The 14,203-nt window shown below is 45.1% G+C and overlaps 1 protein-coding gene across 3 annotated transcripts in view; it reads left to right on the top strand.

Annotated features, from left to right (window-relative positions):
* The window catches only part of CYRIB (CYFIP related Rac1 interactor B), a 292,903-nt gene that overhangs the window by 66,376 nt on the left and 212,324 nt on the right, over positions 1–14,203 (top strand). The window lies entirely within an intron of this gene.

The following is a 14,203-nucleotide window of genomic DNA, read 5'->3' as shown; positions in this document are numbered from 1 at the left end:
TAGAACCAGCGTTTCGTGAATTTCTCTCTGGTTCCCCTCTCCGTCGCCATCAGATCTTCCATTTCATTAATGCATTTGAATTTATGAAGCCAGATGGCCACGGTTGGGGGCTGGGTCTGCTTCCAAAGGGGGAGGAGATGCAACTCTTCGCTGCCGTGAACAATAACAGCAAGATGGATTTCCGATAAGACGCCCTCGGGAAATCGTGATGGTGGAGCAGGAAAAGCGCAGGGTCCAGTGTCAAAGGGTGGTCCGTGAATTTTTGGGCAATGAGGCGTACCGATGCCCAGAATGGCTGCACCCGTTCACACGACCAAAAAATATGAAGGTACGTCCCCCGCTCCCTCCCGCACCTCCAACACGTGTCAACACTGGTCGGGAACATCTGACTCAACCGCACCGGTTGGTATAGTGCCATCTAGTCAGACATTTGTACCCTACCTCCTGGTAGCGAGAGCAGATCGAAGTTTTGTATGCGAAAAACAGTAGGCGTTCCACCTGCTGATCGGTGAAGGACAGACCAAGATCCCGCTCCCAACGTGCAATATAGGGAGGTCGGAATGGCGCCTCAGGGGTGACCAGGGTCTTGTACATGAGGGAAATAGTGTGACGTAAAGGAGATGGAACTGAGCAAAGTTCCTCAAAGTAGGTGAGACGTCTGGCAAACAGGGGCGCCGCCGGTAGAGACTGCAAAAAATGCGAAAGTTGGACCTGCTGCCAGAAGTTCAGCTCGGAGAAGGTGGCGTCAGAGTGAAGGCGAGACCTAGTGATCTAGGACCCGTCCCGCACAAAGTGGCGGGCCTGACCGTGTCCCGCATCGCTCAGGGACCTAAATCCCGGCTGGTCCACCCCCGGTGGAAAGTCAGGGCTGTCAACCTATAATTAATTAATTTATTTTTTTTGCCATGGGACAATATTAAAGCGTAACTCCACTTTTGATGAGAAAAAAATCATTCCCCTCTGGGTGATCTCTGTACATTGCAAGGATTACAACAACCTTTTATTGCAGATTCCTTTCTTTTGTTATTCTAAAGAAATTATTGTTTGTTCCTCTGTGCTGAGTGGGTCTAATGGGAGTGATTTCATAATTATCAATCAGCTGTGCAGCTGCAGAGCACTAATGAGGAAAGCTGCTGGGCCTGCATCCCTTTAGACGTGTTCCTATTGGGAGTATCTCAACAAAAATTACATTTTTGTTGCAGGGGATGCCAGAAATCTGACTTGTATCTTAGTGCAGACTTCTGGGAAAATTGGTGAGCCAATCACACAAGCAGGAAATGATGTTTCTGGGGGTGTGGTCAGTGTACATTCTGTGTACAGAACAGCTCCAGGCGGCCAAATTGCATTGCATTTTCAGAAAATTACAGCGGCTGCAGATTGAAAAGGAAAGGTAATTTTTAATAACATTCAATTACAATGTGATTTGTGTTGCAGTTGTATACGCTATATTGTTTTTTCTTTATTTATTATTTTTTTCCCCCACAAAAGTGGAGTTACCCTTTAAACTCTTACTGCTAAAAATAACCATTATTTTAGCAAATAACAATCATCATAGCTTAATCATTTTAAGCCTGATGGTTTGTTAAAACCCCCCAAACATTATATATTTTTTGTAAGAAGACACTCCTGGAAAAATAAAATGGTGATAGTTCCAATTTTTTATGTCACATAACGGTTTATCAAAAGCAACATTTCAGTAAACAATACACTCAAGTTAGTTTAGGTGCACACAAACGCAATATATTACCCATTCTTTTTGGTAAAATATAAAAGGTGAGGTTGCGCCGAGTAAATAGATACCCATGGCTCCCAACTGTCCCTGATTTCGAGGGACTGTCCCTGATTTGGAACAAAGTCCCTCTGTCCTCCTCATTGGTCCCTCATTTTGGTCTGATCTATATAGTTGTATATAAAATGCACTTTTTATCTTTCAAAAAGTGTTTCCCAGTGCTAAACCTTTTATCCAATTTCTAAATTGCTGCATTTGTAAGTTTCAAAAGCAGTAGTAAAAAAAAAAGCACTTGTGGGTTTTCCTAATCATGTTTTATATAATTCTCCTTTAACCATTTGCCAACCGCCGCACGACTATTTACTGCGGCAGTCAGCCCCCTACAGGCAAAACGATGTAGGACTACGTTGCTCGCACACGAGCCTCTAGGGGGCGAGCGCCCGCCGCCGGAGGCGCGCTCCCGCCCCCGCTCGTTCCCTGACATCCCCACGCGAGTGACCGTCGGCTCCAATGTCCGCCGTCTACTCGCGATCTCCCGCTGGAGAGGGAGAAAGGCAGGCGGCTGATGTAAACAAAGCCGCCTGTCATTCTCCCCGATGTAACTGCAGAGACTGTACAATCCTGCTATGTAGGATCGTATGTCTCTGTGGTTACATCACAAGCCACGCCCCCCACAGTTAGAATCACGCCCCTAGGGATACATTTGACCCACTGATCACCAATAAAGTTAACCCCTTCCCTGCCAGTGTCATTATTACAGTAACAGTGCATATTTATAGCACTGATTACTGTAATAATGTCACTGGTACCCCCAAAAGTGTCAAAAATGTCAGTCAAGGGTCCGATCTCAGTCACTATTTACACTGAGGATTGGGACTATTAATATTATTGATTTTATAATCATGGCTCAGACATTGATAGTATCACAGTTGATGGGACTGATTTAGAGTTATTGTGATAACAATTTGTACACCAAACATATTTATTTATTTATCTCTAATGAAAGGCTGCAATCACATGTCAGCGTTTGGATCGCGGGCAGAACCGCCGCGGTTCCGCCCGCGATCCAGAGATTATTGCAAATCGCGGGACGCCTAGCGTTGCCCGTTGATTTGCAATAGCCCCCCAAACGCCGAGCGATGTTGCCGCGATTTCCGCCGCCGAATCGCGGCAACATCGCGCAAACAAAATCGCGGGACGCAATACGCTCCAAAGAAGCTCTTGTACTTCTTTGGAGCGTATTGCGTCCCGCGATTTTGTTTGCGCGATGTTGCCGCGATTCGGCAGGCGGAAATCGCGGCAACATCGCTCGGCGTTTGGGGGGCTATTGCAAATCAATGGGCAACGCTAGGCGTCCCGCGATTTGCAATAAATCTCCGGATCGCGGGCGGAACCGCGGCGGTTCTGTCCGCGATCCATACGCTCACATGTGAACGGAGCCAAAGACTTGGCGCAGCAATATTATTTTCTTTAAGTTTTCACAGGTGTTTTTGTGTTTGGCACTGATTGTTTTCAGCCTTGTGCACAAGAATTTTGATTGATTCTTTTTTTGTTTAATGTGGGCTTGCGCTGATTATTTTTGATTTACAAGGGTCCGATCTGTCCGCCGCAATGTCGCAGTCCCGCAAAAAAAATCGTGGAGATTGCCGCCATTACTAGTAAATAAAAGTGACATAAATCTTTCCCGTAGATAGTAGACGCAATAACTTTTGCGCAAACCAATCAAAATACGCTTATTGCGATTTTTTTTTTTTTTTTACCAAACATATGTAGCAGAAAACAAATTGGCCTAAAATGTTAAAACATTTTGATTTTTACATTTTTTTGGGGGGAATTTCATAAAAAATGTGAAAAATATTGTTATTTTTTCAAAATTGTTGCTCTTTTTTTGTCTATAGCCCAAAAAGTAAAAATCCCACCAAAAGAAAGGTCTGTTTGTGGGGAAAAAAAGGACGTCAATTTAATTTGGGTACAGAGTCGCACGACCGCGCAATTGTCAGTTAAAGTCACGCAATGCCGAATCGCAAAAGAGGCCCTGGTCTTTGAGCAGCCAAATCCTCCAGGGCTTAAGTGGTTAAGGGGATGTGGCAGGGGTGTGTGTCCTATGTCTACATACTAATAGGTGCCCCCCAAACCCATCTCAAAAAGTTGGGAGGTGTGGATTGGATACCCAACATGAAATGGCAGCAAACTGCTGTACCCCTTATTTTCGGGGGGTTCTTTATAAGCCCCTACAGGTCAGAGTTAACCATGAATAATGGGCCTAGAATTGTTGCTCTCGCTCCAGTGTGCGCAGCGATATGTAACATGAATCAATGTTTTTGTGCGCAGGCGTCCTCAACGCGTGCTATTACATATGTATATGCGTGTATGTGGGGATGGGGTGGGGGCTCAGAAATTTCTGGGGGGTTTTAAGTGCTTAGGTGGAACTTACATTTTTTTACGCTTTTTTTTTATTTTTTTGTTAAACTTAATTTTTCACCACAAAGGGGACAAAACGTCCCCTATGTGATAATTTTTTTTAAAGATGAAGTAAACTTCCATCTTTGAGTTTTATCTATGGGTAAGCACTGTTTAGGAGATATTTACTGTCCTAGTAGCCAGTTACATCACTGGCGCATGCGCTCTGAAGGAACGGCTGCCCGTGCCATTTCTACAGAGTAGTGTGCCGTGACTGGCGGCTTCCGCGTGTGACATCATCATGGCTCCGGCCAGTCACAGAGACAGAGAAAGGAAGACCGGGTATAGATGGAGGCCGTCTCCAGCGATGGCATCGCATCACTGGAACGCTTCGTTTTCAGGTACATTTAACATAATGTACTAGTATGCAATGCATACTAGCAAGGGCGTAACTACAGGGGTTGCAATCGCTACCGGGCCCCATGCTCCAGGGGGCCCGGTAGAAAACCAGTGGGTGAACTTCCAGGATCGCAAAGGTCACACTTGCGACCGGACCCTGGCATTGCACCACTGTGGGGAGGCCCCAAGATTGCAGGAAGGGGACCCACAAGATTGCAGGAAGGGGGCCCACTGCAGAACTTGTGAAAGAATCCTGCTGCGGGACCGTAATAAAAGGCCATGCAACGAGTGTAAAGAGCCCCAGGATTAGTGGGAAGAGCCCTGGGCTTGAAGGTAAGGGCCCCAGCCAGGGGTCTGGGGGGCCCTTCATGGTTTCTTGCATCAGGGCCCTGAAGGTTCTAGTTACGCCTCTGCATACTAGCACATTATGCCTTTGGCTTGCAGGTAAAGAAAAAAAAAGTGCAGCAGTTTACAACCACTTTAATCAGCTGCTACACTTGCAGGGCTCTAATGTAGAAAGTGGCATGGTCTGCATCCCTTTAGATTTGGTTTCCCTCTTACCAAATATGACATTTTTTGTTGCAGGGGATGCCCAAAATCTGACTTGTATCTTAGTGCAGACTTCTGGGAAAATAAGTGAGTCAATCACACAAGCAGAAAAAATAACAATACAGTGTATACAATTTCTACACACGTCATATTATAATTGAATGCTATTATTCAGCTCTGTAATTTTCTGTAAAATTCAATATGACCACCTGGAGGCGCTCTGTATTAAGATGGTGTACAGAACACCCGAGCATGGTGTGGCATTCTATCTGTACCATCTTAATACAGAGCGCCTCCAGGTGGTCATATTGAATTTTACAGAAAATGACAGAGCTGAATGATGGCATTCAATTCTAATATGACGTGCGTAGCAATTGTTTACGCTGTATTGTTGGTTTTTTTTTTCTTTTTATTTGCTGTTTTTTACCCCACGAAAGTGAAGTGGCCTCTTTTATTTTCTGCCTATTTTTATTTAAAAAAAATAAAGATCTGTAGTAAAAACACAGCAGATTATACCGGCGAAGCCAATAGCGGTGGCCACCCTTGGGGGGGTCTTTATGTGACCGATAGCCGAAGACGTTGTGTGTGCGTATAGAGGACATAACAAGCTTCTGGCTTCTCTTTCGGCTTCATCTATATTTGTACGGGTTCCTAATTCACTAAACACTATAATGGATCGCCAGGGGGAGCAGATAGCGGCTCCCACGCACAGCTGCAGTACTCTGTCTAACCTGACACAATTAACTCGTCTGCACAGACAAAAACATCGCGTAATAAAGAAAAAAAAAAGAAATGGAACGGCCAGCTATGTGCGTCGTATGCTCAAATGACTGCTTGCTGACGCATTTGGTTCCCCAGGCTAGGCACCGACCACCGCCGCTTCCCAATCCTATTAACGGACATAAACGCGCAATTGTAGACACGTAGGGATGGGAAGAATTGAAAGCTTTTATGTCACCAAAATGTAAGCGAAAATCAGAGTTTCTGCAAAATGTCATCATTTTGGGCACAATTTAGGTGCAATGGGCTTTAACTCCTTGTCTACCAAAATATAAAAGATTTGGTCTCTAAAAAAAGATCAAGGCTGGGTGCCGGAACTACCCAGGGCTGCTGATGGGGGGGGGGGGGGGGGAACCACCAGTCCTCCTGTAGGGGGCCCGGGCACACAGGGGGGCCTAAACAGCATGGGGAATCTGTGTCGTCGGACAGAGGGGCAATTACAGGATGTCCTGTGCGGCTCTCTGCAGCTGCTGAAAACTGATTTCTCTCCATTCCTCCAGCTTTCAGCTGCTGCAGAGAGAAACACAGACACAGGGCCCCTTCGCGGACGCTGCCAGCTTCCCTGTCCCGTAAAAATATAACAAATTGTAAAAAAAATATAATCTAAAACAATTGTAAAATAAAACTTTTTTAAAACATTTAACCACTTAAGCCCCAGAGGATTTGGCTGCTAAAAGACCAGGGGGTATTTTGCGATTCAGCACTGCGTGAATTTAACGGACAATTGCGCGGTCGTGCGAAGCTGTACCTAAACGAATTTGAGGTCCTTTTTTTCCCACAAACAGAGCTTTCTTTGGTGGTATTTGATCACCTGTGCGATTTTTACTTTTTGCGCTATAAACAAAAAAAGAGCGTACATTTTGCAAAAATAACAATATTTTTCACATTTTTTTATATGAAATTCCCCCCAAAAAAAATGTAAAAATCAAAATTTTTTTACTTATTCAGCCAATTTGTTTTATGCTACCTATGTTTGGTAAAAAAAAATCGCAAAAAGCGTATTTTGATTGGTTTGCGCAAAAGTTATCGCGTTTACTAACAAAGGGAAAGATTTTTGTCATTTTTGTTGTTTTTTTTTTTTAACGTGTAATGGCGGCGATCTGCGATTTTTTTGCGGTACTGCGACATTGGGGCGGACAGATCGGACCCTTGACTGACATTTTTGACACTTTTGGGGTTACCAGTGACATTTCTGCAGTAATCAGTGCTATATATATGCACTGTTACTGTAAAAATACACTGGTAGTGAAGGGGTTAACTTTATTTGGGAGGGAGGGGCTGTGTGTGTCCCTAGGGGCGTGCTTTCTACTGTGATTGGCTGTGGCTTGAGCTGTAAGGACACTGATCAACGGATCTACATAGTAGATCTGTGTGATCAGTGTCTTTACACCGAGGAGAATGACAGGTGGCTTGTTTACACAAGCTGCCTGACTTTCTCCCTCTCCCCCGCCGATCGCCGAGTGACCGGCGGACATCGGGTCCGCTGGTCACACGCGTGGGGGGGTCCGTGACCACGCGGGAGCGGGAGCGCGCCTCCGCGGGCGCGCGCTCGCTCCCCAGAGCCTCACAGGCGAGCGACGTAGACCTACGTCACTCTGCCTGTGAGGGGCTGACTGCCGCAGTAAATATACTGTGAGCAGTCGGCAAGCGGTTAAAAGGAGTCCGGTGCGGTTTTGTTCACTGGTTTAGGTGTGATTCAGGTGCGAATTTTTACTTAAAATCGCACATGAACCATACTGAAAAACGCACAGGACTCTTTTTAGAAATGGACTGCGGCCGGCCTGCAGATATGTGAACCGGCTCCATAGAGAAGGCTGCTGGTGTCATTCGAATTTTAAGTGGTGTTCCAGCCTCCCCCCCCCCCCCCTCCAAAAATACCGTAGCTGCTGACTTTTAATATTAGGACACTTACCGGTCCTGGAGTCTAGCGATGTCGGCACCACAGCCAATGCTTCCATCAGCTGTCGGGTGCTGCCGCCACCATCGCCGGTGAGGGATCCCGGCAGGGAAGCCTTGCGGCTTCACGGGCAGGTCCCTGTTGCGCATGCGTGAAGCGTGCTGTGCATTTGGATTGGCTCGGCGGCGGGGGAAGGAGGAGGGGGCCAAACTTCTGAGAAACAAGCGCAGCTGTACCGTCTCCCGCAAGTGGGGAAGGGTACCTGTCAAAAACACCCGTTCCCTCCTCCCCCCCCCCCTTCCCCCCAGCCCTGGAAGTGACAGCAGACAATGGATGCCCCATAGTAAGCCTATGGGTGATGTCATAGCCCAGGCTCTGTAGCCATTGTGGCATCAGGAATTTACCCCCTGTCACACTCAACAGGCACTACCAGCTGCTGAACAGTATGCATTCAGGTGAATGGGGTGAGCTGCAACCACCCCGCAACTGTGCACAGCGCATGCAGGGGCAGCGCGGTAGTCCAGCATTTAGGGAGTAAAAACAGACAGTGATGAGGTGATAAAATGCCTCCCCGCCGCCTATTGAATGGTCTCTGAAAAGCAATCTAAATGCAGATTGCTCTTCAGAGAGCACCACACATGTAAACAAGCCCTTAGGCCTCATGTACATATTCATCATTACGCTCGATCTTTTGGAGTTGGCAGGAAATTCTGGCTGTTTTTGGTGTGTAATTCCGCACGTTTTTGTGGGTTTGGAACTTTTGATGATGCCCCTGAAAATAGCAAACAAATACGTATTTAAATGCCTGAACCTGCAGGGGCACATTAGCTAACACAGCTACATCCAGAGGCATACAGTGGGTACGGAAAGTATTCAGACCCCCTTAAATTTTTCACTCTTTGTTATATTGCAGCCATTTGCTAAAATCATTTAAGTTCATTCTTCTTCCTCATGAATGTACACATAGCACCCCATACTGACAGAAAAACACAGAATTGTTGACATTGTTGCAGATTTATTAAAAAAGAAAAACTGAAATATCACATGGTCCTAAGTATTCAGACCCTTTGCTCAGTATTTAGTAGAAGCCCCCTTTTGATCTAATACAGCCAGGAGTCTTTTTGGGAAAGATGCAACAAGTCTTTCACACCTGGATTTGGGGATCCTCTGCCATTCCTCCTTGCAGATCCTCTCCAGTTCTGTCAGGTTGGATGGTAAACGTTGGTGGACAGCCATTTTTAGGTCTCTCCAGAGATGCTCAATTGGATTTAAGTCAGGGCTCTGGCTGGGCCATTCAAGAACAGTCACGGAGTTGTTGTGAAGCCACTCCTTCGTTATTTTAGCTGTGTGCTTAGGGTCATTGTCTTGTTGGAAGGTAAACCTTCGGCCCAGTCTGAGGTCCAGAGCACTCTGGAGAAGGTTTTTGTCCAGGATATCCCTGTACTTGGCCGCATTCATCTTTCCCTCGATTGCAACCAGTGGTCCTGTCCCTGCAGCTGAAAAACACCCCCACAGAATGATGCTGCCACCACCATGCTTCACTGTTGGGACTGTATTGGACAGGTGATGAGCAGTGCCTGGTTTTCTCCACACATACCGCTTAGAATTAAGGCCAAAAAGTTCTATTTTGGTCTCATCAGACCAGAGAATCTTATTTCTCACCATCTTGGAGTCCTTCAGGTGTTTTTTAGCAAACTCCATGCGGGCTTTCATGTGTCTTACACTGAGGAGAGGCTTCCGTCGGGCCACTCTGCCATAAAGCCCCGACTGGTGGAGGGCTGCAGTGATGGTTGACTTTCTACAACTTTCTCCCATCTCCTGACTGCATCTCTGGAGCTCAGCCACAGTGATCTTTGGGTTCTTCTTTACCTCTCTCCCCAAGGCTCTTCTCCCCCGATAGCTCAGTTTGGCCGGACGGCCAGCTCTAGGAAGGGTTCTGGTCATCCCAAACGTCTTCCATTTGAGGATTATGGAGGCCACTGTGCTCTTAGGAACCTTAAGTGCAGCAGAAATCTTTTTGTAACCTTGGCCAGATCTGTGCCTTGCCACAATTCTGTCTCTGAGCTCTTCAGGCAATTCCTTTGACCTCATGATTCTCATTTGCTCTGACATGCATTGTGATCTGGAAGGTCTTATATAGACAGGTGTGTGGCTTTCCTAATCAAGTCCAATCAGTATAATCAAACACAGCTGGACTCAAATGAAGGTGTAGAACCATCTCAAGGATGATCAGAAGAAATGGAAAGCACCTGAGTTAAATATATGAGTGTCACAGCAAAGGGTCTGAATACTTAGGACCATGTGATATTTCAGTTTTTCTTTTTTAATAAATCTGCAACAATGTCAACAATTCTGTGTTTTTCTGTCAGTATGGGGTGCTATGTGTACATTCATGAGGAAGAAGAATGAACTTAAATGATTTTAGCAAATGGGTGCAATATAACAAAGAGTGAAAAATTTAAGGGGGTCTGAATACTTTCCGTACCCACTGTATAAAAAAAGCACAAAACATCTCTGAAAGTGGCATTTTTCCTGCCCGTGTGCATGAGGCTTAACAGTGGACAATGCAGTCTCAAGCTGTTAGCTTGGAGAAAGGAGGAGGAGAGTGCCTTGCTGCTATGGGGTTGTGTGTTTCTATTGATGTACACAGTGTATGAAAAGAGAACTCCCTGCATGTATGAGTGGCTCCATAGGATGCTGCGCAAGAAAGGAGACACTCTAAAACAGGAAGCCTGGGGCAGCGGTCATGGCACCAGAAAACATCAGCTGCTGAAGGGGCTTAAAAAATGGAGGGTTTAATATCACTTTAAATATGGCCGGTTTTATTGATAGTAGGCAAACTACTGCAGAAAAATAACATGGCTAGCTGCACTAGCAGTACATCGGGGGAGGGTCTTTTCATGTGGTTTTCAGGGAAAAGGTGTCAAGATTGCCCATTTGTTGCTCATGTATTGCCGCAATTACTTGTGTAATATAACAATTGCCATTCATTTGTTGCCTGCATACACTCAGGATTGCCCCTTTATCATAACAATTTCTTGCATGTCATGAAGATTGCCTGTTTGTTGCCGATGCATTTTCACGAATACCCGGGTATTCTAAACATTGCCTGTTTGTTTCCTGTGTATTAGGTTTTCTTCGTATTAACCACTTTAGGACCGGAGGATTTTCCTGCTTTACGTCCAGGCCACTTTTTGCGATTCGGCACTGTGCGACTTTAACTGACAATTGCGCGTCATGCAACGCTGTACCCAAACGAAATTTACGTCCTTTTTTTCCCACAAACAGAGCTTTCTTTTGGTGGTATTTGATCACCTCTGTGCTTTTAATTTTTTTGCGATATTAATAAAAAAATGCGACAATTTTGAAAAAAATAACAATATTTTTCTACTTTGACAGTTAAAAAATATCCAATATATTCAATTTTTGTCATATATTTAGGCCAAAATGTATTAAGCTACATGTCTTTGACAAAAAAATTCTCAATGAGCGTATTTTTAACCGCTTTAAGACCGGAAGATTTTACCCCATTCCTGACCAGGCCATATTTTGCGATTCGGCACTGTGTTACTTTAACGGACAATTGTGCGATCGTGCGACGCTGTACCCAAATAAAATTGATGTCCTTTTTTTCCCACAAACAGAGCTTTCTTTTGGTGGTATTTGATCACCTGTTCGATTTTAAATTTTTTGCGCTATAAACAAAAAATGAGCAACAATTTTGAAAAAAAAAAAAAAAAAACTGTATTTTTCACATTCTGCTATTTGACATTCTCAAAAAAAATTTAAAAATCAAAATTTTTTATTATTTTAGGCCAATTTGTTTTCTGCTACATATTTTTGGTAAAAAAAATTGCAAAAAGTGTATTTTTATTGGTTTGCGCAAAAGTTATCGTGTCTAATAACTACGGAAAGATTTTTGATATTTTTGTTGTTGTTTTTAGTTTTTTTTTTACTAGTAATGGCGGCGATCTGTGATTTTTTTGCGGGACTGCGACATTGCAGCGGACAGATCGGACCCCTAACTGACATTTTTGACACTTTTGGGGGTACCAGTGACATTACTACAGTAATCAGTGCTAAAAATATGCACTGTTACTGTAATAATGCCATTGGCAGGGAAGGGGTTAACCCTGTCGGTGATCAATGGGTTAAGTGTGAGCCTAGGGGAGTGATTCTAACTGTGGGGGGGGGGGGGCGTGGTTTGTGAAATGATCACATAGACGTGTCATCCTATATAGAAGGATCACAGGCGCTCTGTGATCATTCCAGGGAGAAGAACGGTCAGCTGTGTTTACAACAGCCCACCGTCCTTCTCTCTCAGCGGGGAGCGATCGCTGGTGTCAGGCGGTAATCGAAGCCGTCTGACACCCGCATCGGCTTCCCTGCTGACGATCGGGGGGGGGGGGGGGAGTGCGCCGGCGGCGGCGTGTGCTCGCCCCCTAGCTGCCCCCAGGCGAGCGACGTAGATCTACAACATTTTGCATGCACGAGCCAGCCTGCCGCAGTAAGTATACAGTAAGCGGTCTGGAAGTGGTTAAGGTGGTAATCAAAGTGACTTGGTGCCTTATGTGCATTATATCAACCTCAGAACCTGGGGAACACATGATCTCTGTGTGCCTATCAAAGAGCCCCCCCACAGTTAGTAAGCACAAATATGCATACATATAACCCTTTGATCACCCCCAGTATTAACCCCTTCCCTGCCAGTGTCATTTATACAGTAACATTGCATATTACTTAGCACTGATTACTGTAGTAATGTCACTGGTCCCCAAAAAGTGTCAAAAATTATCAGTTAGGGGTCCGATCTGTCCACCGCAATGTCGCAGTCCCGCTAAAAATCGCAGATCGCCGCCATTACTAATAAAGAAAATCCAATAGCCTATCCCGTAGTTTGTAAACGATATAACTTTTGCGCAAACCATTTAACCTCCCTGGCGGTATGATTGTTTCCGTTTTTAGGTGCTGAAAGCGGTACCATTATTTTGCATGTAATTCTTAACCACTTAAGCCCCGGAAGATTTTACCCCCTTCCTGACCAGGGCCATTCGGCACTGTGTGATTTTAACGGACAATTGCACGGTCCTGAGACGCTGTACCTAAACGAATTTGACGTCCTTTTTTTCCCCACAAACAGAGCTTTCTTTTGGTGGTATTTGATCACCTGTGCGATTTTTACTTTTTGCGCTATAAACAAAAAAAGAGCGTAAATTTTGCAAAAATAGCAATATTTTTCACATTTTTTTATATGAAATTCCCCCCCCAAAAAAAAACTAAAAATCAAAATGTTTTTACATTTTGGGCCAATTTTTTTTTTTTTACCATATGTTTGGTAAAAAAAATCACAAAAAGCGTATTTTGATTGGTTTGTGCAAAAGTTATTGCGTTTACTAACAAAGGGAAAGATTTATGTCATTTTTTATTTTTTTTTAATGCGTAATGGCGGCGATCTGCGATTTTTTTTTTGCGGTTCTGCGACATTGCGGCGGACAGATCGGACCCTTGACTGACATTTTTGACACTTTTGGGGTTACCAGTGACCTTTCTACAGTAATCAGTGCTATACATATGCACTGTTACTGTAAAATTACACTGGCAGTGAAGGGGTTAACTTTTTTTTTTTGAGAGGGAGGGGTTATGTGTGTCCCTAGGGGCGTGATTCTAACTGTGATTGGCTGTGGCTTGAGGTGTAGGAACAGTGATCAACGGTCCTACATGGTAGAACCGTGTGATCACCATTCATACACAGGGGAAAATGACAGGCGGCTTGTTTACATTAGCCGCCTGCCTTTCTCCCTCTCCACCGACGATCGCGAGTGACCGGCGGACGATCGGGTCCGCCGGTCACACGCGCGGGGGGGGGGGGGTCTGTGACCATCGGGAGCGGGAGCGTGCCTGCGGCGGCGCGCGCTCGCTCCCTAGAGCCTCACAGGCTAGCGACGTAGCCCTACGTCGCTCTGCCTGTGAGGGGCTGACCGCCGACGTAAATAGTCGTGCGGCGGTCGGCAAGTGGTTAAGGACGAGCAACCCAAACAAACCATTTACATATGATTTTTTTACTGTGCGTTCTTCTTTATAACATCTCGGGTATGATAAAGTTTGAAACACAAAATCAAAAATTGTAATATAATAAATAACCATAAATAAGTTAAAGTATATATATGTGTGTGTGTATACATATATATATATTACAGTAAAACTGCAGGAATGGGCACTGGGGTGCAAACTAATGTGAATTTATTTTATTTTGCATTGTATCAGTGTGTTTGGTGTGTTTTACATTTGATATTGCGGCCGGTTCCACCCCCCTGCGAGCGTCACGTCGAAGGAGACGGAAGCCGGGGCAAGGAGAGGATCGGGAGGAAGATCACTGGATCCCGGTGACAAGGCGAGTACCCTCTCTTACAGGATCCAGCAATCTCCCTAGCGGTACCCTGAGTGTGGCT

This window comes from Pelophylax lessonae, assembly GCF_965119305.1.
Source record: "Pelophylax lessonae genome assembly, chromosome: 5".
Taxonomy (NCBI): domain Eukaryota; kingdom Metazoa; phylum Chordata; class Amphibia; order Anura; family Ranidae; genus Pelophylax; species Pelophylax lessonae.
This window is presented reverse-complemented; position numbering and strand designations above follow the sequence as displayed.